Source organism: Schistocerca nitens, chromosome 7 (genome assembly GCF_023898315.1).
Source record: "Schistocerca nitens isolate TAMUIC-IGC-003100 chromosome 7, iqSchNite1.1, whole genome shotgun sequence".
Classification (NCBI taxonomy): Eukaryota; Metazoa; Arthropoda; class Insecta; order Orthoptera; family Acrididae; genus Schistocerca; species Schistocerca nitens.
In genome coordinates, this window is record NC_064620.1 from 14,818,804 (window position 1) to 14,838,061 (window position 19,258).

Sequence of the window (19,258 nt, forward strand, 5' to 3'; positions counted from 1 at the left end):
AGCACTATGGGACTTAACTGCTGAGGTCATCAGTCCCCTAGAACTACTTAAACCTAACTAACCTAAGGACATTACACACATCCATGCCCGAGCCAGGATTCGAACCTGCGACCGTAGCGGTCGCGCGGTTCCCGACTGTAACGCATAGAACCGCTCGGCCACTCCAACCGGCGGAGTAGGCTTAATAGTGAATAAAAAAATAGGAGCGCGGGTAAGATACTACAAACAGCATAGTGAACGCATTATTGTGGCCAAGATAGACACGAAGCCCACGCCTACCACAGTAGTACAAGTTAGATATGCCAACTAGCTCCGCAGATGACGAAGAGATTGATGAAATCTATGATGAGATAAAAGAAATTATTCAGATAGTGAAGCGATACGGAAATTTAATAGTCATGGGTGACTGGAATTCGGCAGTAGGAAAAGGAAGAGGAGGAAATACAGTAGGTGAATATGGATTGGGGGTAAGGCACGAAAGAGGAAGCTGCCTGGTAGAATTTTGCACATAGCATAACTTAATCATAGTTCAAGAATCATGAAAGAAAGTTGTATACATGGAAGAGGCCTGTAGACACTGGAAGGTTCAGATGGATTATAGAATGGTAAGACAGAGATTTAGGAAACAGATTTCAAATTGTAAGACATTTCCAGGGGTATTTTGGATTCTGACCAAATTATATTCGTTATGAACTGTGGATTAAAACTGAAGAAACTGCAAAAAGGTGAGAATTTAAGGACATGGGATCTGGATAAACTGAAAGAACGAGAGGTTTTAGATAGTTTCACAGACAGCATTAGGGAACGATTGACAAGAACGGGGGAAAGAAATACAGTAGAAGAAGAATGGGTAGCTTTGAGAGATGAAATAGTGAGGGCAGCAGAGGATCAAGTAGGTAAAAAGACGAGGGCTAGTAGAAATCCTTGGGTAATAGAAGATACATTGAATTAAATTGATGAAAGGAGAAAACATAAAAACGCAGTAAATGAAGCAGGCAAAAAGGAATAGAAATATCTCAAAAATGAGATAGACAGGAAGTGCAAAATGGCTAAGCAGGGATGGCTAGAGGACAAATGTAAGGATGTAGAGGCATATATCACTAGGGGTAAGATAGATACTGCCTACAGGAAAATTAAAGAGATCTTTGGAGAAAAGAGAACCACACGTGTGAATATCAAGTGCTCAGATGGAGACCCAGTTCTAAGCAAAGAAGGGAAAGCAGGAAGGTGGAAGGAGTATATAGAGGGTCCATACATCGCCGATGTACTTCAGGGTGATATTATGGAAATGGAAGAGGACGCAGATGAAGATGAAATGGAAGATATGATACTGTGTGAAGAGTTAGACAAAACACTGAAAGACCTAAGTCGAAACAAGGACCCAGGAGTAGACAACATTCCATTAGAACTACTGATAGCCTTTGGAGAGCCAGCCCTTACAAAACTATATCATCTGGGGAGACAGGCGAAATACCCTCAGAAGAATATAATAATTCCAATCCCAAAGAAATCAGGTGTTGACTGATGTGAAAATTACCAAACTACCCGTTTAATAAGTCACGGCTGCAAAATACTAACACGAATTCTTTACAGACGAATGGAAAAACTGGTGGAAACCGACCTCGAGGAAGATCAGTTTGGATTCTGTAGAAATGTTGGAATACGTGAGGCAGTACTGACCCTACGTTTCTAGCATTTGTAGACTTAGAGAAAGCTTTTGACAATGTTGACTGGAATACTCTCTTTCAAATTCTGAAGGTGGCAGCTGAGTCAAGTACAGGGAGCGAACTGCTATTTACAGTTTGTACAGGAACCAAATGGCAGTTATAAGAGTCAAGGGGCATGAAAGGGAAGCAGTGGTTGGGAAGGGAGTGAGACAGGGTTGTAGCCTATCCCTGATGTTATTCAATCTGTACGTTGAACAAGCAGTAATGGAAACAAAAGAAAAAATGGAGTAGGTATTAAACTCCATGGAGAAGAAATAAAAACTTTGAGGTCCGCCGATGAAATTGTAATTCTGTCAGAGACAGCGAAGGACCTGGAAGTGTCTTGAAAGAGGGATAAAAGATGAAAATCAACGAAATCAAGACCAGGATAATGGAATGTAGTCGAATTAAATCGGGTGATGCTGAGGGAATTAGATTAGGAAATGAGACACTTGAAGTAGTAGGTGAGTTTTGCCATTGGGGATCAAAATAACTGATGATGGTCGAAGTAGACAGGATACAAAATGTAGACTGGCAATGGAAAGGAAACTGTTTCTGAGGAAGAGAAATTTGTTAACATCGAGCCTAGATTTAAGTGTCAGGAAATCGTTTCTGAAAGTATTTGTATGGATTGTAGCCATGTATGTAAGTGAAATTTGGACGATAAATAGTTTAGACAAGAAGAGAATAGAGCCTTTCGAAATGTGGTGCTGCCGAAGAATGCTGAATATTAGATGGGTAGATCACATAACTAATGAGGAGGTACTGAATAGAATTGGGGAGAAGAGAAATTTGTGGCGCAATTTGACTAGATGCAGAACATCTCCTAACAACCGATCCCTTCTGATCGGTTGTAGGAGATGTTCTGCATCAAGGGATCAGCAATTTAGTATTGTAGGGCAGTGTGGAGGGTAAAAATCGTAGAGGGAGCCTAAGAGATGAATACACTAAGCAGGTACAGAAGTATGTAGGTTGCAGTAGGTACTGGGATATGAAGAAGCTTTCACAGAATAGAGTAGCATGGAGAGCTGCATCAAAGCAGTCTCTGGACTGAAGACCAGAACAACACAATGTCTCTTGCCATAGTTTTCTAGGGTAAATAACGTGTTACAAAGAAATCAGTGGCTACCTAAAAGTGATCAATGAGGAATTTATATTTTGTCTACCTGTAACTATGTTGTAGGTGCCTCATCAACGAGGAATGGATTATAACGTTACATCGAATGTTTGCAAGGGAAATTCTTCAAAAATACTCGACTAACGATTTAAGAGGTTAGTAAGTTCTACTGCTATGCGTAGAAGAAAATATGACCTTGTCTATTCATTACTAAAGCTGTCTTTGGATCATTAATATGTTCAATACACAACTAACGCGTCTGCGATAATTTTTTAAGACAACGTATAATATTTGCTAGATAGGAAAGCAAATTTTAAATCTAACGTCAAACGGTTTCGTCTAAAGAACTTTGTCTATTGTATGGACCTTATTTTAACTATAATCTAGTAGTACATGTATTACAAAAGACGTTGTTTTTAGTATATCCGTTATGGATAACGTATTGCAGTTGTGATTTAAGTTGGCTATTTATCTGGGTTAGTTGTATATTGCGAATGTTTGCATATTTATAGCAAAACAAATCGCTAAAGGAACCAATGATTATGTTTTGTTTAGATATGTGCGTCATTTTTATTAAATTTAACCCACTAACTGCCCATAAATTTAAAAATAGCCAATGTGTTGCTAAACAGATTAACAGATCATGTGTACATTGCCTGTCAACTATTTTTTCCCACATTTTTTGATGGAAATCGTACAAATAATGTTGGAAACACAAAATGAAGACAAGTATCGATTTCAGTGATTATATTTCATTAATTTCAGTCTCACAATAGGACTCTATCCTCAACCTGTGTTTTCGTTTCCTACACATCTCATTTCATACCACTTTGATATATCTGGAAATTCAAGTGTTATCCACAGTAGATAATGACTCTTCTGATGCCTCTGAACCATACAAACGGAATCTTACGACATCAGCAGAAGTACGTGATGCATAAATGTACTCGCAATAGACAGAATATGATAGAATTCTACCAAACACTTCGTAGAAAATTTATCTGAAAAATATAATTGACATATCCGACTTTATCCTTTTATGCAGTTTGTTTCAAAAAAAATTATTTGTCGTTTGGTTCATTCAATTCGATTTATTTCAAACGAGTAGCAACACCAAGTTAAGTTGAACGTGGAACTTAAAGAATTACTGTGATTCTCTATCCAGCTGCAACCCCCTCTCCGTCCCATTTCCCTACCACTGCAACTTAACTCAGATCAAACCGAGTGATCCAATAGTAACAGAACATCTTATTCTCTTATCTTAACACGGATACAGTAGCTCTTCAGATAGGGAGGGAACACGTTCGGGTGGCTGCTGTACATCTGATTAACGACATTTGGTTTTCGGGAACTTTGCGACACTTACCGTGGCAAACGTCGGGCTGGTTCCCCATATACCTGTCAGACTCACATCATACAAATAGCTAAGATGCTAAAATACTAACACACACACAACAAAGTTCACATGATTCACATACACATGACACACAGCTTTTTCCCTTGTAGGATAACAAGTTTGTAGTGCCTGTGCCGCAAACATAAAAATTAAACATTGGCGAGAGGCGAAATGGTGTTTTATCTGCCACTGGTAGACCTTGCGGCGTAGGGAAAGCACCACATAGGACTCAGAAGAAGAAAAAAGGAGCAAAATCGGAAGCTTCAAATGTATTGTCAGTATCAAGATGGAGTTTTTCACAGGAATGTACAGAAATAAAATACCTTGTTTTCCGACAGTGAAACAAAATACTGGACGAAGAGTTAGAATTTTCACTCCCAAATGACTTTTCAAAGGTATTTGGAGACCATTGCTATTAACATTGTGCCCGTACTCAACAACTAACAGTCATCAACCAGACTTTACAGTGAGGGTCAGGAATGTCTGTAAAACAAGAAGTTACAGTATCGAATTATAGCTTTTCTTTTAGCTGGAAGTACTGATAAAGTGAGATATACGACGTACAGTTCTCAGTAATGCTACATCCTGAAGAAACGAACACATTTCACAACACACCAAAAGTTAGCAAACTTGTTTTATCTATCGTACTCTATTGCTTTTATCCTCCACAACTTCCTCCAGTACCATGTACGTTATTCCCTGATGTCTTAACAGATTTCCCGCCATCCTGACCTTTCTTCTTGTCATTGCTTTCGGTACATTCCTTTTCAAGCAGATTCTGCGGAGAACTTCCTCATTCCTTACCTTATCAGTCCACTACATTTTCAACATTCTTCTGTAACACATCACAAAGGCTTCGAGTCTTTTATGTACCGGTCGTCCAACAGTCCGTGTCTCTCTACCATACAATGCTGTACTCCATATGTACACTGTCAGAAATTTGTTCCTCAAATTAAGACCTATGTTTGATACTTCCCTTCCCCAGGGATGCCGTTTCTGTCAGTGCTGGTCAGCTTTGTATGTCCTTCTTGCTCCGTCCGTCATGGATTATTTTGCTTCCAAGGTTGCACAACTCCTTAAGTGCGTCTACGTCGCAGTTACCAATTTTGATGTTTTCTGGATATTTCAGCTACTTTTCATTCCTTTTGTTCTTTTTAGATTTCTCAATCCTAGGTAGAAGAATTACTTAACTTCAGTTACTTCATCGTCATTAATTACTAAGTTAATTTTCTTGCTGTTCTCATTTCTGCTAATTCTTATTACTTTCACCTTTGTTCTATTTACTCTCAATCAGTATGCTTAACTAATCAGATTGCGCATTCCATTCAACAAATCCTGCAATTCTTCTTCACTTTCACTGAGGATACCAATGTTACTCTTACAACTGACAACCTTTGACCTTGAATATTAATTCCACTCTTAAACCTTTCTTTTATTTCCGTCACTGCTTCTTCGACGTATAGATTGAACAGCAGGGGCGAAAGACTACATCCCAGGCTTACACCGTTTCCAGTCTGTGCACCCTGCTCTTGGTCTTTCACTTTCTTCCTTCCCTCTTGGTTCTTGTTCATACTGCATATTAGCCGTCTTTCCCTATAGCTTACCCACATTTTTCCCGGGATTTTGAACATCTAGCACCATTTGACGCTGTCAAACGCTTTTTGCAGGTCGACATGTCTTGATTTTTCTTCAGTCTTGATTCCATTATCAACCTGAAAGTCAGAATCGCCTCTCTGTTTCCTTTACCTTTCTTAAAGCCAAACTGTTCGTCATCTAACACATGCTCAGTTTTCTTTTCAATTCTTCGTATGTTATTATTGTTAGCAACTTGCAGGTATGAGCTGATATGTTGATTGTGTCATATTACTCGCAGTCGTTGTCTGTTGCAACCTTGGGAACTGTGTCGATGGTGTCTTTTCAAAAAAAGTGTGATGGTGTATCGCCAATCGTATACATTCTATATACCAACGTGAATAATCGTTTTGTTGCCGCTTCCCCCAATGATTTTAGACATTTCTATGGAAGGTTGTCCATACCTTCTGCTTTATATGATTTTAAGTCTTCTAAAGTTCTTCTAAATTTTGATTCAATCAAACAATGGCTCCTCTATCTCTTTTATATCGACTCTTCTTTCTTCTTCTCTTACGTCATTAAACACGTCTTCCCCCTCATGCTGACTCAGTCTTTACGACAATCATTTCTTTTCCGATTTCTTCTGTTTTTCATTAGCCATTTCGCCTTAGCTTCCCTGCATTTCCCATTAATTTAATTCCTAAATGACGTATTTCTGCATTCTCGAATTTCGCTCAGCGTTTTTATACTTCCTTCTTCTGTCGATCAGCTGAAGTATTGCTTCTGTTATCCACGGTCTCTACGCAGTTACCTTCCTTGTACCTACGTTTTTCTCTGCAGCATCTGTGAATGCCTGTCTTAGAGATGTTCATTTATTTCCAACTATACTGCCTGCTGAGATAAGCCTTAGAAAACTTCACGAGCCTGTCTTCATTCTTCAGCGCTTCCGTATTCCACTTCTTCTTTCTGAATAGCCTCGTCAACTCCAGCCTACTCTCCATCGTTATCGAATTGTGATCAGAGTCTATATGTGCTCCTGGGTAGCCTTACAATCCAATATCTGATTTCAGAATTTCTGCCTGACCGTGATGTAATGTAACTGAAACTTACCTGTGTCTCTCGGTCTTTTCCATGCACACCTCTTCCTCTTGTGATCCTTCAACACAATATTCGCTGTTACCATCTAAAATGTATTGCAGAAATTGGATTGTCTTTCTCCTCTCTTATTCCTACTACCAAGCCCATTTTACTCTTCCGTAACTCTTTCTTCTACTCCTTCCTCTACAACTGCATTCCAGTCCTCCAACACTGTTAGATTTCCATCTCCCTTTACGAACTGAACTACCTGTTCAGTATGCTCATCTACTTTTTGTACCTCTTCTTCTTTTTCTACAAATCGTAAATAATATGTAAATTTTCCTGAACAACCTGTAGGCACATGTGGTTCACTCTTTTGCTGTCCCTGCCAAATACTGCCAATTCCAAAGGCGCACCAGAAAAGTCTGAATGACGTCATCCTCACACGAGACGAGGCATTCAACGTTGGCATGGACGACGGCGGGAAATCCAGCCTCTCGAGATACAGCACCTGCATCTCATGGCACGTGCTAAGTAACTTCATTTGTGACTGTAGCGGTCTGGTGCAGCATCTGTCAGCTATATCTGGCTCGCAAACCACGCAGTTGTTTTACAAAAGTGGACGCACATAAAATGCCACGTTAGTACTACTAAAATGCACATATCCTCCCTTGCTCATACGCTATTCCTATTGTTCTAACTGCAAAATAAATTAATGGAAATATTTGTATCTATGAACACATTACGAGACAAAAACGAATTTTCCATACCCCGTCAGTGAGGACACCAGCTGATAAAACTACACAAAATCTAATAAACTCACTTATTCGAGATAGTGCAATTATGTTTACATAATACTGAATATCAGAGAAAGTATTTGTAGTAATGTAATAAGAAAGTCCCACAACTTTTAGAAAATATGAAGGTTAAAAAAATGGATACAGCAAGACACGAACGCGCTACAACTTGTGTTTTTGTTGCGATCTTCTGAAGGATCTTTTCGGCAATGTGTTGTTAAATGATTTTTAGTTATAACAAATCCTACTACAAACGTCGCTTTTTTGATGAATCTTCAATGCGGTACTTCCGTAATTTTATTACATGTGAGATGTAACACGAAAATAACTAAAGACGAAATTCTGTAACCACGTTTCCCGTAATTTTATTACAGTAGATGGTGCCAAAAAAGTCATATTTTCGAGATATCCTCAATGTGCTACTGCTTAGCAAATATTAAAAGGGTGGGAGTTATAATACAATATCCACCAAATGTGGGCCTCAACTGAAAACAAAAAATACTACACGACGTGTCCCAAGCTAAGCTTGTGACTTGGAAGGTGTCCTGGCCTCTTACTGGATCAACATTTTCTTGCACGCTGCCGAAATATTGCAGAACTCATTTTCTGTTTCACATGAGATAAAGTAACAGCAAGTGACTTCACAGAACTCCACATCAACACTAGCTTAAGTGATATCTCTCACCACTGGCGAAACTGCTGTCATCGGCAATAGGCAGATCTTCCAGTATGGCTCTGCAAATGAGGCGCGCCCTCTTGGCCGCACTACTAACGGGGAGAAAGAACACTTCAATTGGCGTAACCCAATTTCTCAGAGACTTCACTCAGCGCAAGAGGAGTCAATGTAAGGGAATACGTGTTTCAGCTTATCCGTAGATACTCGCGACCGTTTCTGAAAAACGACGGTCAAAGTTTTCGAAGTATTTTCCACGTACTTTATGTGTCTTTTACTGCGGGTATCCTGAAACGAACTGGTGGTGCTGTCATTAGTGTCACGGCTTTCTACTTCTTGCGCCCCGTGTTCGAAACCCGACTATTACCTTAATGTTTGTTTTTCATTTATCTACGAATTTCTGTAGAAGATTATTCAACGAATGTTTCCCAGTGTATGTTGATATAACGTTGTCCTTATTTGTGTAGTAATTGTAAGTCAGAAAAATGAATTTTTTAAAAAAGGAGAAAATTATCTGAAATTATTTTCACTGCAATTCCAGTAAGTATTTTGACACACAATTAGCTGAAAGCGGCAGTTTTCGGAAAAGTGATCCGTTATGCATGGTTTAACGCGAAATCATTGCCGACACAGGAAATCTTCAACAGTGTTAACGACTTTTCTTTCGCGAGTGATATTCGTAAGAAGAAATGTTACTACGGCAAAACTGCTGCTGCGCGATGTTCGTGGTGTTCGGAATATCTGTGTTTACAATGTTTGTACGATCGATATCATTAAATGGAATGTACCAAATATTCCTGAAGAATAAACATATGAATAAAATATAAGAATTAATATAATATTTGATATTACGATGAAATATCATAAAATGGAGACTTTAAGAAGATTGAAACTTCCTGGCAGATTAAAACTGTGTGCCCGACCGAGACTCGAACTCGGGACCTTTGCCTTTCGCGGGCATGTGCTCTACCAACTGAGCTACCGAAGCACGACTCACTCCCGGTACTCACAGCTTTACTTCTGCCAGTATCTCGTCTCCTACCTTCCAAACTTTGCCCGCGAAAGGCAAAGGTCCTGAGTTCGAGTCTCGGTCGGGCACACAGTTTTAATCTGCCAGGAAGTTTCATATCAGCACACACTCCGCTGCAGAGTGAAAATCTCATTCTGGAAACATCCCCCAGGCTGTGGCTAAGCCATGTCTCCGCAATATCCTTTCTTTCAGGAGTGCTAGTTCTGCAAGGTTCGCAGGAGAGCTTCTGTAAAGGTTTAAGAAGATTGTAAACCCTCGACATATCATAAACACATATACTATATAAGAAATTGTGATATTTACTGTAAAATCCATTTGTAATTTTCCAGTTAATGTAACGCCCTTGTATGCACTTATTTGATAAGAAACATTTTTGTAGTAACCTTCTGCAGACATGGGTAGATAAATGAAAACAATAAAAATAAAACAAAATAAACAAAAACAATAACCGGATTTCGAACATGGGGTGCAAAATTAATAAGCCGCGACACTAACCACTAAGCCACGATTTCGCCTTGGGACAATGCGCGGTAAAATTTACATAAAATATCTCGAAAACTTTGACTGTAGTTTTTTTCAGAAATGACCCTGTATCGACGGGTAATCTGAGACACGTGTTCGCTTATTCTGACGCCTCTCCCATTCAGGAAAGTTCCTGGGAAATCGGTTGATCCATGTTCTCGTAAGCTGGGCTCAACTTCGCCTGCATTATGTTCAGGCGGTCTGAAGACTTCCCGGTTTCGCTCACACATTGTAGCTGCGTCATGATTCTCTTTTTTATGACTTCAGTTATTGAGCAGTCTTCATGTATTGTTCAAATGAGTGCAAGGAACTGAGTAATCTACACGAACCTTAGCGTCTTCAAGGTGACATTTTTCAACAGCTCATAGACAGCAGTACGCTACCAGACTCATCTGAATGATCCTGTAGGAAGTTGTGATTTTAACCCATTCAGTGCCATACTTTTCTGAGTGTAAGACTTTAATCCATAGTTGTGCTAATGATTTTTATAGTCAGAAGCAAAAATTTGTAACAATATTCCAGGCCATTGTATTTTTCAACGTGGGAAGGTGTGGGCCATACAAGTGTAAGTAGGCTGTTTAGGGTTTTATGTTGGTGACGCCACGTAGCGCTCTGTATGAAAATCACTGGCTGTGCTGGGTGCAGTCTGTGGCTGATTTGCATTGTTGTAATATTCGCTATTGTAGTGTTGGGCTATTGGATGTGAACCGCGCGTAGCGTTGGACAGTATGATGTGAGCCGTCAGCAGTGGTGGATGTGGAGGGAGAGATGCCAGAGTTTTGAGATGTTAATATGAGTGGACGATCTGGACGTGTGTCCGTGAGAAGAAGGAAATTTGTCAAACTGGATGTCACGATATATACACTGCTGGCCACCGTAAATGCAACACCAAGAAAGACAAGAGGTAGCACAACAAAATTTATTTTGTAGATAACATGTTGACCAAGTATCAAATGATTACGTTTACAGACGTCTGTGACACGTGGTTCCTGCCAGAATCAGTAGCCAGAGTAGCCGCCATTGTTGGAGATCACCGCTGCCACACGTCTCGGCATTGAGTCAAAGAGACGTTGGATGTGTTCCTGGGGTACAGCAGCCCAAGCAGCTTCCACACGTTGCCAAAGATCATCTGGTGTGGCAGCTGGGGATGTAATCTGGGTCACACGTTGAGCAACCATGGACCACATGTTTTCTATCGGCGAAAGATCCGGAGAGCGAGCCAGCCAGGGAAGCAATTCAATCTGGTTATTGACGAAGAACCTTTGGACAATGCGTGCCACGTGTGGTCGCGCATTATCCTGTTGAAATATGGCTGTGGCCGAGCCCTGAAGGTAAGGAAGGACAACTGGCTCCAGCACCTCGGATATGTAGCGCCGGCTATTTAAAGTACCGGCAATGCGTACTAGAGGCGTGCGAGAGTAATATCCAATACCGCCCCATACCATAATACCCAGTGCAAGACCAGTGTGGCGGTGAATAATGCAGCTGTCCAGCATCCTCTCTCCACGGTGTCTCCACACTCGAATCCGACCATCGTGGTGCTGCAGACAGAAGCGTGCCTCGTCAGTAAAGACAACGTTGAACAGTTGTAAAGCGCATGCTGGATGCTGGTGAAGTGTCACTGTTAAAGCGTGAACTAATATAGTTTGTGTGAAAGTGTTCTGGACTTCAAAATGGATGCAGACAGATACGAAAAAAGCCGCCTATACTGTCGCAAACCAGCACCCAGCATTATGCTGCTACCAATAATGATGTAGCTTCCCGGATTCTCCCGAAATCATCTGAAGATGAACCTGAAAGGGTTCGAAAACCGGTTAATGTAATAAAGCATTATTAATGAAAAAAGTGACTGGTTGCTGTTGTTTATAATTTATTTACAAAGACAACGTCATTCCATTCTGCCGTCCACATCTGTCTGTCATCACACCATTGGCGACGGAGACGTCTGTGGTTCTGCGTCAATGGTAGACGAAGCAATGGACGTCTTGCGGACAGACCACTCTGCTGTAAACGGCGTCGAATGGTACGCGCAGACACTGGATGATGCGTTACAGACGCAATGTGCTGTGCTATGGTTCGGGATGTCACTGAGCGATCCGTCACTTCCATGCGCACATTTTGCCTATCAGCACGTGCAGTGGTGCACCGAGGTGAATGCGATCGACCACGTCGGTCCGTCGTACTCTCCTGCATCCAACGGTCACATATCCGCTTTACAGTTGTTTGGTTTCGTCCAACACGACTAGCGATTTCTCTGTATGATAATCCACAATCTCGGTAAGCCACTATCCTTCCTCTGTCGAACTCGGATACTTGATCAAAAGATGTTCGCTGTTATCTACGAGGCATAACTGATCGTCTTGTGAAACAACCACAAGGTAAACACACGTGCCGAACGTACACTCGTCGAAATCGCCAAGCCTTAAATGGCGCTATGAGGTGGCGCCACAGGCGCGCGTGATGTGCGTCTGCGCTGAAATTCTAATCAGTTGCATATCTCATCGCTGCAAACTCATGGTGTAAATTTCACTTGATTCGGATGCTTCCTTCAGGGTGTTGCATTTACGGTGGCCAGCAGTGTATTATGACTTTTGAACATTATTAAGGTAAATACATTGTTTGTCCTCTATTAAAATCTTTCATTTGGTAACCATATGCCTATCAGTAGTTAGTGCCTTCAGTAGTTAGAATCTTTTATTCAGCTGGCAGTATTGGCGCTCGCTGTATTGCAGTAGTACGAGTAACGAAGATTTTTGTGAGGTAAGTGATTCATGAAGGTTATAGGTTATTGTTAGTCAGGGCTATTCTTTAGTAGGGATTATTGAAAGTCAGATTGCGTTGCTCTAAAATATTATGTGTCAGTTTAGAAATGATCAGAATAAGGAAAGAGAAATCTGTCTGAGTACGTTCACTTTTACTAAGCTGTTTCGGTATAAATTAACGTAGAAGTTTACCAGCATAACCTTTTTCTACATTCAAAGGGGAAGTTTCAAGGTTACTCGTTACTGCCTGCGGGGTTTCAGAAGACAACTGCGCAAAAAGTACACGACATACAGGAAATACACACACATCATTGGATATAGCATGTCTTAAAATTTTAAATCGCATATAATTGCTCATTATGGGCAATATTGATGAGTTTACTATGTGTGTGCGATTCATTAAAATGAATTAATTATCCGGTAAGGCACGAGGTCAGCCCGCTTTGTAAATACGTTTATTGGGTTCCCTGTCTGCAGATGCAAAGTACGAGGTGCATTCAAGTTCTAAGGCCTCCGATATTTTTTTTCTAATTAACTACTCACCCAAAATCGATGAAACTGGCGTTACTTCTCGACGTAATCGCCCTGCACACGTACATATGTTTCACAACGCTGACGCCATGATTCCATGGCAGCGGCGAAGACTTCTTTAGGAGTCTGTTTTGACCACTGGAAAATCGCTGAGGCAATAGCAGCAGAGCTGGTGAATGTGCGGCCACAGAGAGTGTCTTTCATTGTTGGAAAAAGCCAAAAGTCACTAGGAGCCAGGTCAGGTGAGTAGGGAGCATGAGGAATCACTTCAAAGTTGTTATCACGAAGAAACTGTTGCGTAACGTTAGCTCGATGTGCGGGCGCGTCGTCTTGGTGAAACAGCACACGCGCAGCCCTTCCCAGATGTTTTTGTTGCAGTGCAGGAAGGAATTTGTTCTTCAAAACATTGTCGTAGGATGCACCTGTTACCGTAGTGCCCTTTGGAACACAATGGGTAAGGATTACGCCCTCGCTGTCCCAGAACATGGACACCATCATTTTTTCAGCACTGGCGGTTACCCGAAATTTTTTTGGTGACGGTGAATCTGTGTGCTTCCATTGAGCTGACTGGCGCTTTGTTTCTGGATTGAAAAATGGCATCCACGTCTCATCCATTGTCACGACCGACGAAAAGAAAGTCCCATTCATGCTGTCGTTGCGCGTCAACATTGCTTGGCAACATGCCACACGGGCAGCCATGTGGTCGTCCGTCAGCATTCGTAGCACCCACCTGGATGACACTTTTCGCATTTTCAGGTCGTCATGCAGGATTGTGTGTGCAGAACCCACAGAAATGCCAACTCTGGAGGCGATCTGTTCAACAGTCATTCGGCGATCGCCGAAAACAGTTCTCTCCACTTTCTCGATCATGTCGTCAGACCGGCTTGTGTGAGCCCGAGGTGGATTCCGTTTGTTGTCACACGATGTTCTGCCTTCATTTAACTGTCGCACCCATGAACGCACTTTTGACACATCCATAACTCCATCACCACATGTCTCCTTCAACTGTCGATGAATTTCAATTGGTTTCACACCACGCAAATTCAGAAAACGAATGATTGCACGCTGTTCAAGTAAGGAAAACGTCGCAATTTTAAGTATTTAAAACAGTTCTCATTCTCGCCGCTGGCGGTAAAATTCCATCTGCCGTACGGTGCTGCCATCTCTGGGACGTATTGACAATGAACGCGGCCTCATTTTAAAACAATGCGCATGTTTCTATCTCTTTCCAGTCCGGAGAAAAAAAATCAGAGGCCTTAGAACTTGAATGCACCTCGTAAGTGTACGAAGCAAAACCTTAGCAGTGAAACTTGATGACAGCACACAATCGATAATTGTACCGGGTAAGTTACTAATCTTGGTAGACATGCGTTAATGGGGAACCGATACGCTGGATAAGAATTAGTTCCAGTTTTAGTTACTAGGCTGTACACTGTTTTTCTCAGGGTATAACATCCACGCAGTCATTTGAGAAGCTATAAAGCGAGCGAACAGTGTGGCTACCAAGGAGAGAGACAGTTGGCTGTAAGTGAAAGGGTTTTATCTGAATTACAGTGATGCACTTATAGAATATCGACGACGACTGGAAGCATTTCTATATGACTCTCTCGGATTTACAGCACGAGATTTGCACTTGGTGACCAAAACTGGAACTAACTTATTTCCAGCATGAATCGGTTCCACATTAATGCATTAGAATATCTACCAAGTTTCGCTGATATACGGTAATTACAGCCAATACTGGATCTCTGTGAGTTACTGCAGTTTAGTTGCAACCACCTAGTATGAATTCGGCAAATCATTTGCAGAGTGTCCTTTACTTGTGGGCCCCTGATATATGGCAATATAAGGCGCGAATGAGGTCCTTTGGTATAGCTGTCCATGTTCCATTCACATGGTTTCAAAGTTCGTCTTTGATGTTTGGCACTGGGTCACTGCTCTGCAACTGTCCTTTCACCATATTCCACGCATTTTCGATTGGCGACAAGTCTGGTGATCTGGTGTGACGTCCTGTGACATCAAGAAAGATGTGATCGTGCATTGTATTGCTGAAGAATGGTGTCTGGGCTGTTGTGCAGAAATGATAGCTGCTTGCCGCAGGATGTCATTCACGTTGGTCACACTGCTCACAGGACCCTGGACACGCATCAACTGTTACTTGTGGTTGTACCCAATTGCACCACACACCATAAGCCCTTGAGCTGGCGCTGCATGTCTTGTGCGAATGCTTCCTCTGTCTGCGACGAACCAAAATGCGACCATCATTTTCCAACAAACAGAACCTGGATTCGTCTGAAAACTCTATCTGATGCTATTCCTGCCCCAGTGACATCGTTCCACAGAACGTTGCCGTCTAGAATGTATCAGGACATTGGTGAACTGTCGACGGAGAAGTGGGCTACGAGCACGTAATAAACGGCAACGAACTGTCACCTCCAATACTATACGATGTGTTGCACTGTTGCACCAGAGCCGAGGAGAACACAGATCTGTCCTGCAATGCCATTCGGATGAGTTGTCGATCTCCTCTAGTGTTGGTCTGGGTGGTGCGATCTGACCAACCTCGACGTTTTCTACGGTTTTCCGTGAACCATTCTGCACTCACCCGTTAGACTGCCTACACATTTCATCCCACAGGAGCAGCAGTTTCCCAGATAAATGCATCACCTTCTCTGGAAACTGGGAATTTGTGGTAAGTTCCTGCAGGACCAAACTGCTGAGGTCATCGATCCCTAGGCTTACACATTACCAACGCTAAGGGCAACACACACCCATGCCCGAGGGAGAACTCGAACCTCCGACGGGGGGAGCCGCGGGAACCGTGGCAAGGCAGCCAGGACCGCGCAGCTACACCGCGCGGCATCACATTCTAGCACGCCAATACCGCTCCCTCTTTGAAACTGACTGATTTGACGGTAAGGTTCGCGCATATGTCTGCGAGGCATGCTGCACGTCTGCTCAGCCACACTGATCCGTTAAGTTCGGTTTATACTGGCAACGAGATCCGCAGGCACATTTTACTGGTAGGTGGTGTTGCGCCGCAATATAGATGTTGAACTTGAACCCGCGAGCCGACATGGTTCAAATGCTAATCATTCATGCAGAACACACTAATGAGCATGTCCTATCTCTAGTTCTGTCTTTCCTGAACATTTTGTTTTGTCTGAACATTCTGTTGACAACAGAAGGTTTACAGATACAGGGTGTTTCAAAAAGGACCGGTATATTTGAAACGGCAATAAAAACTAAACGAGCAGCGATAGAAATAAACCGTTTGTTGCAATATGCTTGGGACAACAGTACATTTTCAAGCAGACAAACTTTCGAAATTACAGTAGTTACAATTTTCAACAACAGATGGCGCTGCGGTCTGGGAAACTCTATAGTACGATATTTTCCACATATCCACCATGCGTAGCAATAATATGGCGTAGTCTCTGAATGAAATTACCCGAAACCTTTGACAACGTGTCTGGCGGAATGGCTTCACATGCAGATGAGATGTACTGCTTCAGCTGTTCAATTGTTTCTGGATTCTGGCGGTACACCTGGTCTTTCAAGTGTCCCCACAGAAAGAAGTCACAGGGGTTCATGTCTGGCGAATAGGGAGGCCAATCCACGCCGCCTCCTGTATGTTTCGGATAGCCCAAAGCAATCACACGATCATCGAAATATTCATTCAGGAAATTAAAGACGTCGGCCGTGCGATGTGGCCGGGCACCATCTTGCATAAACCACGAGGTGTTCGCAGTGGCGTCTAAGGCAGTTTGTACCGTCACAAATTCACGAAGAATGTCCAGATAGCGTGATGCAGTAATCGTTTCGGATCTGAAAAATGGGCCAATGATTCCTTTGGAAGAAATGGCTGCCCAGACCAGTACTTTTTGAGGATGCAGGGACGATGGGACTGCAACATGGGGCTTTTCGGTTCCCCATATGCGCCAGTTCTGTTTATTGACGAAGCCGTCCAGGTAAAAATAAGCTTCGTCAGTAAACCAAATGCTGGCCACATGCATATCGCCGTCATCAATCCTGTGCACTATATCGTTAGCGAATGTCTCTCGTGCAGCAATGGTAGCGGCGCTGAGGGGTTGCCGCGTTTGAATTTTGTATGGATAGAGGTGTAAACTCTGGCGCATGAGACGATACGTAGACGTTGGCGGCATTTGGACCGCAGCTGCAACACGGCGAACGGAAACCCGAGGCCGCTGTTGGATCACCTGCTGCACTAGCTGCGCGTTGCCCTCTGTGGTTGCCGTACGCGGTCGCCCTACCTTTCCAGCACGTTCATCCGTCACGTTCCCAGTCCGTTGAAATTTTTCAAACAGATCCTTTATTGAATCGCTTTTCGGTACTTTGGTTACATTAAACCTGCGCTGAAAACTTCGTCTTGTTGCAACAACACTGTGTTCTAGGCGGTGGAATTCCAGCACCAGAAAAATCCTCTGTTCTAAGGAATAAACCATGTTGTCTACAGCACACTTGCACGTTGTGAACAGCACACGCTTACAGCAGAAAGACGACGTACAGAATGGCGCACCCACAGACTGCGTTGTCTTCTATATCTTTCACATCACTTGCGGCGCCATCTGTTGTTGAAAATTGTAACTACTGTAATTTCGAAAGTTTGTCCGCCTGAAAATGTACTGTTGTCCCAAGCATATTGCAACAAACGGTGTATTTCTATCGCTGCTCGTTTAGTTTTTATTGCCGTTTCAAATATACCGGTCATTTTTGAAACACCCTGTAACTGGTCGTACGGCGTACGACACTACAATAGATGTATTGACGTTTGGGCGCTTTGAAGAGAACTAACATCAGCAGAATGCATTCGCCAATAACCACGTGGTCCGATGGTATGCGGTACAACTGCGTACACGTACCTCTTGTTGTATAGTCGACAATTTGGAAAGCAGCTGATAGTTTTCTAACGTTTCAAGACCTCTTGCTGTGCCCTGTCTTACGTGAAGTTATCTTTCGGCAAAAACAGCAATGCCGCATGTTGTCTGTGCTGTCCTGACCTCCCTCAATAGAGAGGGCGTTAAACTGATGGCCAGGCCAATACCTTCTCCAGATCTCTCGTCCGCTAAAACTACTTGATAATTGGTTCCCGAGAGAGGGGCGCACCATACCTCTCCAGACACCGTGATTGGTGACATATAGTATAAAATTATTATTTTAAAGGTCTGGTGCCTGCAGTCAAAATCCCACTGGTGAGTAAAATCTTCTGCACTGGCTATTACAATGCTTCTATTAAAAACTCACTACCAGTTTCGTAAATAGAGATGCATCTTCAGGTGATAGGTTTTTGAAACAGCCATGGTGCGGCAAAGAGATTGTTTAGACCAAAGTCTAAGTAAACAATTTGCTGCGCCATGATCGTTTGAAAAGCCTGTCACCTGAAGATGCAACTCTATTGACGCGAAACTGGTAGAGACTTTTGAATAAAGGTATTTTAACGAGCAGTGTGGCAGATTTGAATCGCCATCTAGTATCGAGTCCAGTCTGCATAGAATGATGTAACCGTATCTGTCATTCAAGCCCAGTATTGCCAAATGCCAAGCTATGATGGAACTGGTGTTGCTGTGGGTACTACAAGCAATGGGGCTTCTAACACTCGGATTACAAGCTTAGTGCCGTATAGGCGTTGGTAACGTCTTTATGGTATCACTTACCCGGGTTGCCTACATGCAGGGGCATTTGCTGCCTAGTAGAGCGACGGCATGAGAGTTGGCACTTGTGCGTGCGAGCGAGCGCGCACACGCACACACACACACATACACACACGCACACGCACAGGCGCGCGTGCCCGTTTGCGCGTTTTGCTCTCCCAGTCACAGTTAAGTATTTTACAGTCTAAAAAAATGAAACAGTTAGACAGTATGAAACCCAAAACTATCGTTTTGTCGTCACAGTTCGATCTCTGCAGTCCACTTGGCGTCAAAGTCGCCGATGTTCGAACTGCAGACGAAAGTTCGATCATTGCGCCCAAAGTAAAATAAGTACAGGGTGATTCAAAAAGAATACCACAACTTTAAAAATGTGTATTTAATGAAAGAAACATAATATAACCTT